Here is an 18,749-nt window from a genome sequence, read left to right as displayed (position 1 = left end):
AGGAATGTAAATGTACTACAGGTTTTTAAAAAAATAAATGGTTAAAAAAAGGTCTGCAACAGACACTAGGAACTGCATTTTATTTACCCTCAGCGTGGGTTCTGAAGTCTGTCCATTGTGGATACTGGGTGAGCTGGTAGTTGCGTAAGGGCAATGGGTGGTGGATGGGCAGTATGAGCTAGTTTGAATTAGCACATAGTTGGTACAGAGGCTATATAGGGCCATGTGGACTGGGTGGGGGAAAGAGGTTCGTATGAAGGGTATGAGGAGCCAATGGAGTGGTTGGATGCCTAAGTTGGCATGGACAATATGGAGGGGTTATGGTTGGGGGGCATAAGATGTAGCGGGTATGAGGAGCTATGCAGCACGGGCATCGGTTGGCATTGATGGGATGTGAAATGTGAGGGGTGACAGCTGTTTTGTGTTTCTCTGTTTTTCAAACTTCAATACAGTGCCAGTTCTTGAGGACGGGCCTTCTACCTGGCTCCTCACCCAGCAATTCTCCTTACTCATTCCAGGGTCACTCGGCCCGACACCCAGGATACTCCACAACCTTGGAACGGAAGCCCAACTCCAACTTCCAGGCCCCTTTTCCTGGGTTGGGTTTGCTCCAGTCAAACAGCTCAGCACAAAGCACCGAGTAAACAGGTCTCTGAGCTGGATCTTCTCACGCAGCATAAGGGGCACTTCCACACCTGATTGCCCACAGGATAGCCAGACTGCCTGAACATTAATGTGGATCTTGTGGGATGAAATTCATAAGAATCTTGATCCACTGAATGAGTGTAGATATCACACAATACCATCGATAAAACAAACTGCTCCTTTCCTGGTAAATGTTTGACAGAGATTTCTCGTGTAGGAATAGCATTCTTCATCCTTGGAGGTTTTCAAAGTGTCAGCATCAGTGAGGGATGTGTAGCCTCGGATGTGTTTAACAGCAGATCAGAAGAGGATGTCCCACAGCATCCAAGGCAGCGAGAGGCGAGAGGGTGATGGGAAATAGAAGCACAAAAGAGATTGGAAGAGGCGAATGAACCAGTACTTGGGAAGTGAATGTTACTCGGGTAGTAACATTGTGACTTTGGGAGTAACACTGTGACTTGGGGACTGACTGTTGTGACAATATGGATATTGTATGGTAAATGAAGGGTCAACAATTTCATGTAAATACATCTAACCACCAGATGATGCTCAAGAGCAGTCACGTAGATCAGGCATTGTCAAACTCGGGGCACGACCCACGGTTGGGTGGCGGGCGGGTACCGGGAGGGTCGCGGAACTGTCCGTTGTGCGCTCCCGATCGCGGATAATCCCCACGCAACAGCCGGCTTTTAATAACGCCGGCTGCAAGCGGCCTTCAAAATGGCCACGAACATGTAAAACAAATGTGGTTGTACAGCGCATGCGTGCCATATCATCGGTGCGCGCCGGTGATCGGGCACGCATGTGCAGTGCGGCCGCTTTTTCTTTAAACCGTTGCGGTTTTTTTATTACAAGTTCGGGAGGTGGGTTTCATTCATTTTCTTTTGTTCATTTATTTTATTCATTTTATTTTCATTTATTTTATTTTTTGATTCATTTTATTTTTATTATTTTTTACAAGTTCAGGGGGGTTTTATTTGATAAAATGGACAGATGGAGACTCCATACTTTCCGACACCGGAAGACTTCACCTTCATCCACCAGGTTCCATTGGAGGAGCGTGTACGAGGGCCAAAGGGACCCAAAACCAGTTCCTCCATTTTTGTCAGCAGCAAACAAAGTAAGAGGAAATGCTGGACTGCGCAGGTCAGCCGGCGTAGGCCGCAACGGTCGGCTGGCATGGGCCGCAAAGGTCGGTCGGCGTGAGCTGCGAAGGTCGGCCGGCGTGGGTCACAAAGGTCGGCCAGCATGGGCCGCGAAGTTTGGCCGGGTTGGGTCCCGAAGGTTGGCCGGTTGGTAAAAATGGGTCCCCGGAAAAAAAGTTTGAAAAACACTGATGTCGATCATAGAATTCACATTGCAGGAGGAGGCCATTCAGCCCATCGAATCCTCACCGCTCCTTGGAAAGAGCACCCGACTTAAGCCTACGCCTCCACCCTATCCCAGTAACCCAAACTAACTTTTTTTGGGTCCAATCCACTTAACCTGCACACCTTTGGACTGTGGGAGGAAACCCACACAGACACTGGGAGAACGTGCAGGCAGTGACCCAAGCCGGGAATCGAACCTGGGACCCTGGAGCTGTGAGCAACCACTGTGCTACCGTGCCGCCCACAGATCGGGTGACATCCTTAATTCTGGGAGAAGATGTTTAGGCGTGAGAGAGAGTAGTCGTGTGTTCAGGAGATCTGTAGATATAGTTATAGCATAGTTTAATTAGCAACCTTTGAACTTAGGAAGACGTTTGAATCTAGTTATAAGTAGTGTTAATAGATTAGCTTTGTTAAACAACATAGCATGATGTTCTTTGTTGCACACTACGCATCCAAGCCATCCTTATGAAGCAGACAACATTACAGCTGTTACTTAGGGAGTGGCTCTGGGAATAGCAGAGTAACACTATGACTCTCTGCCCAGGGCAGAAACTGTGCTTCGGGAGTTCCTCTTGCTTGGGAGGTGACAATGACTCGGAGATTGACTCCACAGTGACCAACGGTGAGGTAATAAAATAAAAGGACATTTGATCGGCAGGGATGGTGTGTGGGAGGGGGCAGCATAGGACCATCACTGGTGAGGGAGGAAGCGGAATATTGAATATTTCCAGCATTTTTTGATTTGATTTTTTAAAGGTCGGAAACAAATCATTCGGCCCATCTACTTTCTATTTGCTTCTGCTCCACAAGAGCTTTCTCCCTATCTGTTTTCTCTCACGCTGTCTCTTGCCAATATAAGCTGGTCACCTATACCCGTCCGCACAGACGCACGGGTCTGCGATTGCCCAGAAATCCAATGGTGTCACACCGCTGCGCACAGCCTGCCGGTAACCTCGGCACCTGTGTCAGTGACAGCACTGCACACATTCACCATCTTCCTGATTCTCTGGAATGTTTATTTAGTCCCAATTGTTTCTGACACTTTTTTGCTGTTTCTGTCTAAAATCTTGCATATTGAGAAACATATTTATTGTCCAGAACAGTTTGACGGTGTGACATTTACTACTTTTAAAATGAGACGTAAAAGTGAGAGGCAGCTCATGCCCGTGGTCTTTGGGGAACTGTAAAGTCAATAATGACAGACCCATCCTACAAAGCACTGATTGAGGTGACCTTGTGGTGCAGTGTGCCTCTGAGATACAAGTTCTGGGTTCAAATCCCACCCCAGGATTTGGTGGCCAAAGAAGGTGCATTCATAATGGGGCCAAACAGGTTGAGCATCTACCTGGAAAATCCTTCCAACACCAGTGGCTGGTGGTAAGAGTAGGAGAGACTCCTGGTCAGACATGCTTAGTGTGGAGTGGCCTCTGGTGACAGGGTAGTGACCTATTCCAGGAAAAACCTTACTTTGGGATCAGATGAAAGTCTGCCTTCGACGTGGGAAGGGAAATAACTAAACACCTATAGAGGTGGCAAGTTCCAACTCACAGGAGGCAACCCCTGCTTCTAGAAACTGTCCTTTTTGTTGCTTGCAGTCAAAACAAAATGTCAAAAAAGAAAGTCTGAATTACAGCATCTGGGGTTGATTTGATTGGAAACAATCTGAAGGAAGAAGTGGACATTTTACAGGAGCTAAATGCTGTACTGAGTAACAGATACTGGAACTGCTGGAGGTAGACAAGCTGAGTGGAATGAGAGCTGCTGTACAACACATCAGACTGAAAGAAGCAGCAACAAAAGGTAATGTGAATGATTTTGTCACAATTCTTGTCACATTAAAGTTGTAGCCAGGGCACAGGTGAGAAACTTGAGGTTTTAAGAGGCATTTTCACAGTTTGGAACAATATAAATTTTTTGTGCTGAACAATCTCTCTTACATCCACAAAGTGCCATCTCTGATAAACAAATACCTGACTCCCACTCAGACCAAACTCACTGCCCCAGGCTTGAGTCTAACTGTGGCTCCCAGCTGGAAATCTGGGCCCCTCTCCATCAGTGACAGGCGCTCTGGCCAATCTGCTTCAATTGGAATTTAAACAATGCTACCTAAAACACAGCTGTGATTATTTGAGCAGCCCCATCTTTGTTCCTGGCAGCTAACTAATCTGTCAGTGGCAATGTGGCAATGGAGTAAACACATGCAACAAATGCAGCCTATTACTCACCCCATCAGCAAACAAGCCATTCTGCCTATCTGCTTTCTACCAGTGCTTATGCTCCACATGATCTTTCTCCCAACCTATTTTATCTCACCCTAACAGGAGATCCTTCTATTCCTTTGTCCCTCATCTATTTACCTGGCTTCCCATCAAATACATCAAAACTATTTGCCTCAGCCATTCCTTGTGGGAGCAAGCCCCACAGTTTCATTGTTCTATTATGTAAAAGGTTTCTCTGGAATTCCTCTTTGGACTTATTTCCTGTGAATGAGGGCAGCAAGGTAGCACAGCGGGTAGCACTGTTGCTTCACAGCTCCAGAGTCCTCGGTTCGATTCTCGACTTGGGTCACTGTGTGTGGAGTCTGCACGTTCTCCCTGTGTCTGCGTGGGTTCCCTCCGGGTGCTCCGGTTTCCACCCACAAGTCCCGAAAGACATGCTGTTCGGTGAATTGGACATTCTGAATTCTCCCTGTGTACCTGAACAGCCACTGGAATGTGGCGACTAGGGGCTTTTCACAGTAACTTCATTGCAGTGTTAATGTATGCCTATTTTGACAACAAAGATTATTATTATTTACTATCTTATATTTCTGGCCCCTAGTTTTCGACTCCCCAACTCAAGTGGAAACATCTTCCCTGCATTTAGCCCCTAATTCTTAATTTTATAATTCAACATTTAGGGAAAAGTGTGTCTGCCTGTTCAGTCTTTCCTGATAGTTACAATCTCTCAATTCTCAATATCGTCCTTATTAATGTTTTTTGCACCTTCTCCAGTTCCTTTCTGTCTTTTTTCAGTATGTTGATCTGAACTGTGCACAGCTCTCCAAGTGTGGTCTAAACAGGTGCTAGACAAATTCAACATTACTTACCTGCTTTTCAATTCTATTCATCCAAAAAAGAACCATAGTGTTTGTCTTGGATTACTCCAAGGGTTCTTTATGATTCAGGCACAATAATAAAGAGAATGACATAAGTTAATCTACTGTACTTTATTAGCAAAAATAATGTAAATAAGAATATAAAGTAAGGATATAAAACAAGAATCTCACGCCCTTCTCTTCGTCGGGGACCCCTGGGTTGACCACGGCTTTGAGATTCGGTGCCTGGCTCTAGTCTGAGGCAAAGTCCAACAAACGAGCAAAAGGGCCTGACATTTATACAGTGAAGTAAATAAGTCTAATAGATAAGCAGTTGAGAAAGTCAGCAAGATGTTGCAAATAGTTGTATAAATGAAATATTAAACAAGCATAGTGTGGCATGAGAATGCCCGAGTTTGAACTTTATGTTCCAGTAAACATCCTGGCCATCGAAGGCTGCCAAGTATCCTTACAGTGAACAGAAAAAACCCATTCCTTACAGTGTTACTGTTTGATTTTTTAAAATAAAATGTCTTGTTGGGCTGTGATTGATGGATCTATAGTTTTGCCCTTGCGCAAATATTGTAAATATGACCTTTGGTCCTCCCTAACCTCTCCAATTGAAATAATTTGTCCACATGAAGCCATGAAGACAAACCTGTTATTTTCAAAGATCCATCAAATCAGCCCATAGTCTCCACTTCCCTAAAGTGCACACAGCCAGCTATTGGAATTAAATGGGTAAAATACTGTGAATGTTGGAAATGTGATAGAGATTCAGAATATGCTGGGAATGATCAGGTCAGGCAATGTGTGTGGAGAGAGAAGCAACCTCTCTGCAGCTTTTGACATGCCCGACCACATTATCCTCCTCCTGCAACTTTTCTGTGTTGTCCAGTCAGTGGGACTGCTATAACTTGTGGCACTTTTTTCTCTTCAGTTGCATGCAGAGAATCTGCTGCAATGGTGAATCTTCCCACCGCCATCGCTCTGGTTCCTCCTAAGGGTCAATCTCTGCTTTTCAATTCGATTCAGCCGCTCGGGCTCGCGCTTCCTCACATTCCACTCCCGAATGCTGGCCGCCAACCGCTGGGCGCGGCAGAACTACAACTCCCATCAGGCACTGAGAGCCAGCTCGATCAAATTCCATACTGTCACTACTCACTGCGCAGGTCCTGGGTCCACATGCAGCATGGGTAATGTAGTCACACGTACCCCATTACCTCCTCCCTGCTCACCAACAACGGGCCGAAACACTTTTTAGATGAGGCGGCACTTCACAGGAACCTCCTTTAATCTGGTCGAATGCATTTGCTGCTCCCACTGCCGCCCACTCTACATTTGGGAAACTAAACGCAGATTCTTTCTGTCCACCTGCAAGCAGATCTTCCTGTTGCTTGCCATTTCAACTCACCGCCCTGCTCTCATGTCCACATGTTTGCCCTTGGCCTGCTACAATGTTCCAGTGCAAACTGGAGAAACAGCACTTCATCTTCCAATTCGGCATGTTACAGCCTTCCGGACTTGAACAACTTCAGATTGTGAACTTTCTCCTCCACCTTCATTCCATTTTGATTTCTATCAATTAATTTTCATTTCTTCTGTCCATCCGTTTTTCTCTCACCTTTATCCTCTCTTCCCCACCCCACTGGGGCCATCTGTTCCATCTTGTCCCAGGTTGTCCTTTGACACACTGCTTACCTTTTTGTTACCATTTTAAAAATTGTGATCGCTTAATGTGCCACTATCAGCACCCTTCTTCGCTTTATCATAGAATTTACAGTGCAGAAGGAGGCCATTCGGCTCATCGAGTCTGCACCGGCTCTTGGAAAGAGCACCCTATCCAAGGTCAACACCTCCACCCTATCCCCATAACCCAGTAACCCCACTCAAAACTAAGGGCAATTTGGGACACTTAAGGTCAATTTATCATGGTCAATCCACCTAACCTGCACATCTTTGGACTGTGGGAGGAAACCGGAGCACCCGGAGGAAACCCACGCACACACGGGGAGGATGTGCAGACTCCGCACAGACAGTGACCCAAGCCGGAATCGAACCTGGAACCCTGGAGCTGTGAAGCAATTGTGCTATCCACAATGCTACCGTGCTGCCCCATCCACAATGCTACCGTGCTGCCCCTCAGTTTACATTTGTCTTTCTGCCCACATCTTTGTCAATCTCCACCTATCGCCGGCTCCCTATCCAGCTCTACTGTTCCACGCGCAACCCCCCGCCCCACAACTATAAATCTGACCCTATCAGCAGTAGCTGGGGGAAATTCAACTCTTCTTGTGTTGGTAAGTATTGTGATTGGTAAGTAAAATCTTTATTCCTTTCACTTATTCATTATTTGATATATTTGTACTCAGTTAAGGTAAAGTGTAAAAATGGCAGGAAATCCCAGACCCGTGTTATGCTCCTCGTGCTCAATGTGGGAGTTCAAGGACGTGGCCGATGCCCCTGACTCCTTCATGTGCGGGAAGTGTGTCCAGCTGCAGCTCCTGTTAGACCGCATGACGGCTCTGGAGCTGCGGATGGATTCACTTTGGAGCATCCGCGATGCTGAGGAGGTCGTTGATAGCATGTTCAGTGAGTTGGTCACACCGCAGATTAGGATTGGTGAGGGAGACAGGGAATGGGTGACCAAAAGGCAGAGAAAGAGCAGGAAGGCAGTGCTGGTGTCCCCTGCGGTCATCTCCTTCCAAAACAGGTATACCGTTTTGGATATTGTTGGGGGAGATGACTCACCAGGGGAAGGCAGTAGTAGCCAGGCTCATGGCACCGTGGCTGGCTCTGCTGCACAGAAGGGTGGGAAAAAGACTGGCAGGGCTACAGTCGGTGATTACTTTGGGAATAGCGATCACAATTCCGTAAGTTTTAGAATACTCATGGACAAAGGCGAGAGTGGTCCTAAAGGAAGAGTGCTGAATTGGGGAAAGGCCAAGTATAACAAAATTCGGCAGGAGCTAGGGAATGTGGATTGGAAGTAGCTGTTTCAGGGTAAATCCACATTTGAAATGTGGGAGTCTTTTAAGGAAAGGTTGATTAGAGTGCAGGACAGACATGTCCCTGTGAAAATGAGGGATAGAAATGGCACGATTAGGGTACCATGGATGACGGTGGAATTGTGAAACTAGCTAAGATGAAAAAGGAAGCATACATAAGATCTAGGCAACTTAAAACTGATATTGGGAAAGTAGGACAAATCTCAAAGACGCAATAAAGAGGGCTAAACGGGGTCATGAAATATCTTTGGCTAACAGGGTTAAGGAAAATCCCAAAGCCTTTTATTCGTATATAAGGAGCAAGAGGGTAACTAGAGAAAGGGTTGGCCCACTCAAAGACAAAAGAGGGAATTTATGCGTGGAGTCAGAGGAAATGGGTGAGATTCTTAGTGAGTACTTTGCAACGGTATTCACCAAGGAGAGGGACATGACGGATGTTGAGGCTGGGGATGGATGTTTAAATACTCTAGGTCAAGTCGGCATAAGGAAGGGGGAAGTTTTGGGTATGCTTAAAGTCATTAAGGTGGACAAGTCCCCAGGTCCAGATGGGATCTATCCCAGGTTACTGAGGGAAGCGAGGGACGAAATAGCTGGGGCCTTAACTGGGGCCAGCATACTTGAGCACGGGTGAGGTCCCGGAGGACTGGAGAATTGCTAATGTTGTCCCTTTGTTTAAGAAGGGTAGCAGGGATAATCCAGGGAATTATCGACCTGTGAGCTTGACGTCAGTGGTAGGCAAACTGTTGGAGAAGATACTGAGGGATATTCACAATTGGAAGAAAATAGACTTATCAGTGATAGGCAACATGGTTTTGTGCAGGGAAGGTCATGTCTTACAAACCTAATAGAATTCTTTGAGGAAGTGACAAAGTTAATTAATGAGGGAAGGGCTGCAGATGTCATGTATATGGACTTCAGTAAGGTGTTTGATAAAGTTTCCCATGGCAGGTTGATGGAAAAAGTGAAGTCATATGGGGTTCAGGGTGTACTAGCTAGATGGATAAAGAACTGGCTGGGCGACAGGAGACAGAGAGTAGTGGTGGAAGGGAGTGTCTCAAAATAGAGAAAGGTGACTAGTGGTGTTCCACAGGGATCCGTGCTCGGACCACTGTTGTTTGTGATGTACATAAATGATCTGGAGGAAGGTATAGGTGGTCTGATTAGCAAGTTTGCAGATGATATTAAGATTGGTGGAGTTGCAGATAGCGAAGAGGACTGTCAGAGAATACAGCAAAATATAGATAGATTGGAGAGTTGGGCAGATAAATGGCAGATGGAGTTCCATCCAGGCAAATGCGAGGTAATGTATTTTGGGAGATCTAATTCAAGAGCGGACTATACGGTCAATGGAAGAGTCCTGGGGAAAATTGATGTACAGAGAGATCTGGGAGTTCAGGTCCATTGTACCCTGAAGGTGGCAACGCAGGTTGATAGAGTGGTCAAGAAGGCATACAGCATGCTTGCCTTCATTGGATGGGGTATTGAGTGCAAGAGTCGGCAGGTCATGTTACAGTTGTATATGACTTTGGTTAGGCCACATTTGGAATACTGTGTGCAGTTCTAGTCACCACATTACCAGAAGGATGTGGATGCTTTAGAGAGGGTGCAGAGGAGGTTCACCAGGATGTTGCCTGGTATGGAGGGTGCTAGCTATGAAGAAAGGTTGTGTAGATTAGGATTGTTTTCATTGGAAAGACGGAGGTTGAGGGGGGGACCTGATTGAGGTATGCAAAATTATGAGAGGTATGGACAGGCTGGATAGCAACAAGCTTTTTCCAAGAGTGGGGGTGTCAATTACAAGGGGTCACGATTTCAAGGTGAGAGGGGAAAGTTTAAGGGAGATGTGCGGAGAAAGTTTTTTACGCAGAGTGGTGGGTGCCTGGAACGCTTTTCCAGCGGAGGTGGTAGAGGCGGGCACGATAGCATCATTTAAGATGCATCTAGACAGATATATGAACGGGCGGGGAACAAAGGGAAGTAGATCCTTGGAAAATAGGCGACAGGTTTAGATAAGGGATCTGGATCGGCGCAGGCTGGGAGGGCCGAAGGGCCTGTTCCTGTGCTGTAATTTTCTTTGTTCTTTGTTCTATTTCCAGTTCTCCCCAGCTTTGACAAAGAGTCATCCAGACTCGAAACATTAGCCCCCTTCTCTCTCCACAGATGCTGTCAGACCCACTGAGATTGTCCAGTACTTTCTGTTTTTGTTTCAGGAATCCAAACACAAAGACAACACTGACACCTACAGCAGCTCCAACTAGTTACCACTTTAAATCAAATCAAACTTTTAGGCTGCCACTTTACAGGGAGAAAAGCATTGTGTACACAGCCTTGGGACTTAACCCCGTAGAAACTGAATGCAACATAACAGAAATATTATAAGTTATTGTCAGCCATGGGTTAGTTAGCACTCTCGTCTCTGAAGTTGTGGGTTCAAGTCTCACTCCAGAGACTTGAGCTCTGAGGCTGACACTCCAGTGCAGTACTGAGGGAGCGCTCCACTGTCAGAGGTACCATCTTTCAAATGAGTTTTAAAAAAGGCCCTGTCTGCCCTCTCAGGGAATGTATTGTATAAGAGCAGGGGAGTTATCGCTGACGTCCTGGTCAATATGGATCCTGCAATCAATGTCACAAAAATGGATTATCTGGTCATTATCACATTGCTATTTGTGGGGTCTTTCTGTACACTAATTGACTGCCACATTTCTAGTGACTATATTTTAAAAAATAACACTTAATTGGCTAAAGTGTTTTGGACGTGCTGCATTCACAAACTTATGCAGATAATTGGAAGTCTTTCTTTTGAGGGAAACATTCTGTTTCCTGTGAACTGGAAATTCTAAACCCATTGATAAAGTATACCAGCCACAGTGACATTGATCAATACATTGTGTACAGGACTCATACTGTAGGCTCCTGAGTGTTTCAGTGTATAGGAACATACCTTGCTGAAAAAAAAGGGAAAATGTCTTGGAAATGCATTTATTGTGAGTTATAAATCTGTACAGAAGATTGATAAAACAGCAAACAAATAACAACGCAATAGTCAGCTCATACCAAACTTTGAATCAACCAAAAATGCATTTAATAATTACCCACGATCTTTCCCAGAACTCAAAATGAATCATGGAAGAGTGTACGGTGAACTTATCACACCGTTATTACATCGAGGTATGATGGCTGAGGGAACTCGGGTCTGTAGAGACTCACCCCCACTCCCTCACCATACTCAGGATAGTAGTCCTCCCAGACAGGAGAGTACACACATTACCCATGGTATTAGTCAAATACCTGTCACCCGAAGAGGATCTTCACCAATCAACATGGTCTGATTCTACCCCATACCCACTCCTGAGAGCTGGCTCACTTTACTAACATACACATACACACTTACATCAGTGGAACACTCAGAATACTACAGATAGTCTATTTCAAGTCCCTATGCTTTCATCTGGTTCTTATTCTGATGGTTATAAATGACACTGAAATTTAGTTACATAGGATGGAGCTCGGGGAATTCAACCAGAACCAAGTCTATCAGAGCACAGCTGGATTGGGGAGCACAAAGACTTACTAAGAATAGTGATTGGACATTTGATATTTAGGGAAACAGACAGGCATTAGTGTGACCACACACATGAATCCAGGATGGAATATTGTCTCCCTCATGCTGGGGTTAAGGATGTCACTCAATTTTCTGGAGATAAACAAACGTTGACATGAGGACAGATTTGACCTGAGAGGACTGGGCAGGAAGAGTAAAATATAGAACTGTTGATCAGTAGTGGCAGAAAATATTCAATTCATCCCAACTCAAATATATTCCAGGGAGGAAGAAAGATTTTGAGAGGGGGAAAAAATATCCATGGCTTCGCGAGGAAATTAAAGATAACATAAAGACAAAAACTAAGCCATACCACATTGCAAAGACCAGTGGCAGGCTGGAAGATTGGGAAATTTAAAAGATCAACAAAGGTTTACTGAAAAAGTAATAAAAAGAGCAAAGGTAAATTATGAAAGAAAACATGCGCAAAAATATTAAAAAGGATAGCAAAAGCTTCTAAAATTATATAAAAGGGAATTTTTGTCCCCTGGAGATTGAGACTGGGCAGTTAATAGTGGGGAACAGAGAAATGGCAGAGGCACTAAATCAATATTATGCATTAGTTTTCATGGTGAAGGACACTAGTACCATCTCAATAGTAACAGATAATGTAGAGGTAATAGAAAGGGAGGAACTTTAAAAATCATCAATAGGGAAAAAGTACAAAACAAACTATTGGGATTGAAGACAGAAAAGTCCCCAGGGCCTGATGGCCTACAATCTAAGGTCTTAAATGACAGTGGAGATAGTGGATCCATTGGTTATAATATTCCAAATTCCCTGGATGGGGAAGGATTCTAGTGGATTGGATGAATGCAAATGTAAGACACTTATTCCAAAATGGAGGGAGGCAGAAAGTAGGAAACTATAGACTAGTTAGTTTAACATCTCTCCTAGTGAAATTGTAAGAATCAATTTATTAAGGAACTAATAACAGGACATTTAGAAAGTCAAAACACAATCAATCAGAGCATGGTTTTATGAAGAGTAAATCATGTTTGACTCTAATTTGCTAAAGTTCTTCGAAGATAGCACATAAGAACATAAGAACTAGGAGCAGGAGTAGGCCATCTGGCCCCTCGAGCCTGCTCCGCCATTCAATTAGATCATGGCTGATCTTTTGTGGACTCAGCTCCACTTTCCGGCCCGAACACCATAACCCTTAATCCCTTTATTCTTCCAAAAACTATCTATCTTTACCTTAAAAACATGTAATGAAGGAGCCTCAAGTGCTTCACTGGGCAAGGAATTCCATAGATTCACAACCCTTTGGGTGAAGAAGTTCCTCCTAAACTCAGTCCTAAATCTACTTCCCCTTATTTTGAGGCTATGCCCCCTAGTTCTGCTGTCACCCGCCAGTGGAAACAACCTGCCCGCATCTATCCTATCTATTCCCTTCATAATTTTAAATGTTTCTATAAGATCCCCCCTCATCCTTCTAAATTCCAACGAGTACAGTCCCAGTCTACTCAACCTCTCCTCATAATCCAACCCCTTCAGCTCTGGGATTAACCTAGTGAATCTCCTCTGCACACCCTCCAGCGCCAGTACATCCTTTCTCAAGTAAGGAGACCAAAACTGAACACAATACTCCAGGTGTGGCCGCACTAACACCTTATACAATTGCAACATAACCTCCCTAGTCTTAAACTCCATCCCTCTAGCAATGAAGGACAAAATTCCATTTGCCTTCTTAATCACCTGTTGCACTTGTAAACCAACCTTCTGTGACTCATGCACTAGCACACCCAAGTCTCTCTGAACAGCGGCATGCGTTAATATTTTATCGTTTAAATAATAATCCCGTTTGCTGTTATTCCTACCAAAATGGATAACCTCACATTTGTCAACATTGTATTCCATCTGCCAGACCCTAGCCCATTCACTTAACCTATCCAAATCCCTCTGCAGACTTCCAGTATCCTCTGCACTTTTCGCTTTACCACTCATCTTAGTGTCATCTGCAAACTTGGACACATTGCCCTTGGTCCCCAACTCCAAATCATCAATGTAAATTGTGAACAATTGTGGGCCCAACACGGATTCCTGAGGGACACCACTAGCTACTGATTGCCAACCAGAGAAACACCCATTTATCCCAACTCTTTGCTTTCTATTAATTAACCAATCCTCTATCCATGCTACTACTTTACCCTTAATGCCATGCATCTTTATCTTATGCAGCAACCTTTTGTGTGGCACCTTGTCAAAGGCTTTCTGGAAATCCAGATGTACCACATCCATCGGCTCCCCGTTATCTACTGCACTGGTAATGTCCTCAAAAAATTCCACTAAATTAGTTAGGCACGACTTGCCTTTTACGAACCCATGCTGCGTCTGCCCAATGGGACAATTTCTATCCAGATGCCTCGCAATTTCTTCCTTGATGATAGATTCCAGCATCTTCCCTATTACCGAAGTTAAACTCACTGGCCTATAATTTCCTGCTTTCTGCCTACCTCCTTTTTTAAACAGTGGCGTCACGTTTGCTAATTTCCAATCCACCGGGACCACCCCAGAGTCTAGTGAATTTCGGTAAATTATCACTAGTGCATCTGCAATTTCCCTAGCCATCTCTTTTAGCACTCTGGGATGCATTCCATCAGGGCCAGGAGACTTGTCTACCTTTAGCCCCATTAGCTTGCCCATCACTCCCTCCTTAGTGATAACAATCCTCTCAAGGTCCTCACCTGTCATAGCCTCATTTCTATCAGTCGCTGGCATGTTATTTGTGTCTTCCACTGTGAAGACCGACCCAAAAAACCTGTTCAGTTCCTCAGCCATTTCCTCAGTTCCCATTATTAAAACTCCCTTCTCATCCTCTAAAGGACCAATATTTACCTTAGCCACTCTTTTTTGTCTTATATATTTGTAAAAACTTTTACTGTCTGTTTTATATTCTGAGCAAGTTTGCTCTCATACTCTATCTTACTCTTCTTTATAGCTTTTTTAGTAGCTTTCTGTTGCCCCCTAAAGATTTCCCAGTCCTCTAATCTCCCAGCAATCTTTGCCACTTTATATGCTTTTTCCTTCAATTTGATACTCTCCCTTATTTCCTTAGATATCCACGGTCGATTTTCTCTCTTTCTTCCGTCCTTCCTTTTTGTTGGTATAAACCTTTGCTGAGCACTGTGAAAAATCGCTTGGAAGGTTCTCCACTGTTCCTCAACTGTTCCACCATAAAGTCTTAGCTCCCAGTCTACCTTAGCTAGTTCTTCTCTCATCCCCTTGTAATCTCCTTTGTTTAAACACAAAACACTAGTATTTGATTTTACTTTCTCACCCTCCATCTGTATTTTAAATTCCACCATATTGTGATCGCTCCTTCCGAGAGGATCCTTAACTATGAGATCATGAATCAATCCTGTCTCATTACACAGGACAAGATCTAGGACCGCTTGTTCCCTCGTAGGTTCCATTACATACTGTTCTAGGAAACTATCGCGGATACATTCTATAAACTCCTCCTCACGGTTGCCTTGACCGACCTGGTTAAACCAATCGACATGTAGATTAAAATCCCCCATGATAACTGCTGTACCATTTCTACATGCATCAGTTATTTCTTTGTTTATTGCCTGCCCCACCATCTCGTTACTATTTGGTGGCCGATAGACTACTCCTATCAGTGACTTTTTCGCCTTACTATTCCTGATTTCCACCCAAATGGATTCAACCTTATCCTCCATAGCACCGATGTCATCCCTTACTATTGCCCGGATGTCATCCTTAAATAACAGAGCAACACCACCTCCCTTACCATCCACTCTGTCCTTCCGAATAGTTTGATACCCTCGGATATTTAACTCCCAGTCGTGACCATCCTTTAACCATGTTTCATTAATGGCCACTAAATCATAGTCATTTACGATGATTTGTGCCACCAACTCATTTACTTTATTCCGAATACTACGAGCATTCAGGTGAAGTACACTTATGTTGGTTTTTTTACCTCTGTTTTGAATCTTAACATCTCCAGTTTTATTCCTTTTGTTATTACTGGGCCTATTCACTGTGCTCCCCTCAGTCACTGTACCTTGTACTGTCGCCCTTATGGATTTCTGACTATGTCTTCTCTGCCTTGCACTTTTCCCCTTACTTCCTTTTGTTTCTGTCCCTGTTTTACTACCTTCCAACTTCCAGCATTGGTTCCCATCCCCCTGCCACATTAGTTTAAACCCTCCACAAGCACAAGTGGATAGGCCTCACCTCTCCTGTGGGCAGCACAAGTGAATAGCACTGTGTGCTTCACAGCGCCAAGGTCCCAGGTTCGATTCCCCGCTGGGTCACTGTTTGTGTGGAGTCTGCACGTTCTCCCCGTGTGTGCGTGGATTTCCTCCGGGTGCTCCAGTTTCCTCCCACAGTCCAAAGATGTGCAGGTTAGGTGGACTGGCCATGATAAATTGCTTTTAGTGACCAAAAAAAAGGTTAGATGGGGTTATTGGATTAAGGGGATAGGGTGGAAGTAAGGGCTTAAGTGGGTCAGTGCAGACTCGATGGGCAGAATGGCCTTCTTCTGCACTATATGTTCTATGATGTAACAAGTGAAGTGGATGATGGGGATCCTGTAGATGCTGTATGTGTGGACTTCCAGAAGGCATTTGATAATGTACAGCACACAAGTTAAGATCACATAGGATTAGACTGGCTAACCAACAGAAGACAGGGAGTTGGCATTAATCAGTCTTTTCCTGGTTGGCAAGATGCAACTAGTGGGGTGCCATAGGGCTCGGTCCTCAGGCCCCAACTATTTACAATATATGTTAATGACTTCGATGGAGGGACAGAAGGTATGATAGCCAGATTTGCTGATGACAGTAAATTAGATGGGATAGTAAATTGCAATGAGGAAATTATAAATTTTCAGATGGATATAGATAGATTAGTTGAATGGACCAAAATTTGGCAGAAGGAGTTTAACGTCGATAAGTGTGTGGTTGTCCTTTTTGGTCAGAAAAATGAAACGGAAACTTATTATCTAAATGGAGAGAAACATCAGAATGCTTTGGTGCAGAGGGATCTGTGTGTCCTCGTGCATGAATCGCAGAAAACTAGCGTGCAGATAGAGCAGGTAATAAGGCAAATGGAATTTTGGCGTAGAGTATAAAAGTAGGGAAGTGTTGCTGCAACTGTATAAGGCATTGATGAGACCGTAACTGGAGTACTGTGTAGTTTGGTCCCCTGAATTGAGGAGGGATGTAGTTACATTGGAGGTAGTTCAGAGCAAGTTCACTACATTCATTCCAGAGATGAGTGGTTTGTCTTATGAAGAGAGATTGAGTAATTTAGGCGCATCCTCTGTCGAGTTTAGAATAATGAGGAGATCTAATTGAGGTACATCAGATGGTAAAACGTATTGACAAAGTAGATGTTGACCGGAAGCTTCCTCTTTTGAGGCAATCTAGTTTAAGGATAAAGGATGGCAGAGTTGAAACAGGTGAGGAGAAATTACTTCTCTCAAAGGGTTGTGAGTCTGTACATTCAGTACCCCAGATTGCAGTGGATGCCAATCAGTGAGTATATTTAAGGAGGAGATATCCAGATTTTTAACTAGCAATGTGTTGAAGGGTTATGGAGAATGAGCAAGAAAGTGGAGTTGAGGAGATCAGCCACGATCATATTGAATGGCAGAGCAGGCTTGAGAGAATAAATTGCCTATTCCTGCTCCTAGTTCTTATGTTCAGCTGACCCACACCCTGAGGAATCAAGAATGAACAGCTAGAGGTCATGGTCTACATCGGTACCACCAACATAGGTCGACAGTGGGATTTAATCCTGTGGTCAGAATTTAGGGAGCTCAGTAGAACATTATCCAGTGGGACCTCAAAAGTAGAAACCTCTGGATGACTCCCAGTACCAGAGGCAAGTGAGTATAGAAAAATGAGGATAAAGCAGATGAATATGTGGCTGGAGAGATAGAGCAGGGTGGAGGGCTTTAGATTTCTGGAACATTGAAATCAATTCTGGAGGAGATGGGACCTGTATAGATTGGGCGGGTTACACTTAAACAGAGCCGCGAAGGTCAGCACGGTGGCACAGTGGTTAGCATTGCTGCCTCACGACGCCGAGGTCCCGGGTTCGATCCCGGCTCTGGGTCATTGTCCGTGTGGAGTTTGCACATTCTCCCCATGTTTGTGAGGGTTTCGCCCCCACAACCCAAAGATGGGCTGGCTAGGTGGATTGGTAACGCTAAATTGTGCCTTAATTGGAAAAAAAATAATTGGGTACTCTAAATTTAAAAAAAAACAGCCGCGACCAATTTCCTCACAGAGCGATTGGCTGATACTATTGGAGAGGGTTTAAATTAAGTTGGCAGGAGTGGGAAGCAGGATGTCACAGTAGAGAGAAACACCAAGGTACACAAAGTATCAGGAGACAGATGGCACTAGAGTAGAAATAGGGAGATAATAGATGAAGGGCAGCACGGTAGCATGGTGGTTAGCATAAATACTTCACAGCTCCAGGGTCCCAGGTTCGATTCCCGGCTGGGTCACTGTCTGTGCGGAGTCTGCACGTCCTCCCCGTGTGTGCGTGGGTTTCCTCCGGGTGCTCCGGTTTCCTCCCACAGTCCAAAGATGTGCGGGTTAGGTGGATTGGCCATGCTAAATTGCCCGTAGTGTCCTAAAAAAGTAAGGTTGGGGGGGGTTGTTGGGTTACGGGTATAGGGTAGATATGTGGGTTTGAGTAGGGTGATCATGGCTCGGCACAACATCGAGGGCCGAAGGGTGTTGTACTGTTCTATGTTCTAAGTGCTCTGGTTTCCTCCCACATTCCAAAGATGTGCAAGTTAAGTGGATTAGCCATGTTAAATTGCCCCTTAATGTCCAATGGTATGCAGGTAGGTGGGGTTATGGGAATAGTGCAGGAGAGTGGACCTAGGTAGGGTGTTCTTTCAGAGGGTCAGAGCAGATTCAATGGGCTGAAGGGCCTCCTGCACTGTAGGAATTCTAATTCTGAAGGGTGGGCAGGAGCAGAAGGATCTGGGTGCAAATGGGCTATGAGGATACCGGACCAGACCCCTATTTTTGTCAGGATACCAGATGAGA

The 18,749-nt window shown here is 44.7% G+C and overlaps 1 protein-coding gene across 1 annotated transcript in view; it reads left to right on the top strand.

The window, feature by feature from the left end:
- Window positions 1-18,749, top strand: part of LOC119975587 — a 639,245-nt gene that overhangs the window by 519,718 nt on the left and 100,778 nt on the right. The window lies entirely within an intron of this gene.

The sequence above is a fragment of the Scyliorhinus canicula genome, chromosome 13 (assembly GCF_902713615.1).
Source record: "Scyliorhinus canicula chromosome 13, sScyCan1.1, whole genome shotgun sequence".
Taxonomy (NCBI): domain Eukaryota; kingdom Metazoa; phylum Chordata; class Chondrichthyes; order Carcharhiniformes; family Scyliorhinidae; genus Scyliorhinus; species Scyliorhinus canicula.
The sequence above is the reverse complement of the archived record's forward strand: the minus strand, read 5'-3'. Positions and strand labels throughout refer to the sequence as shown.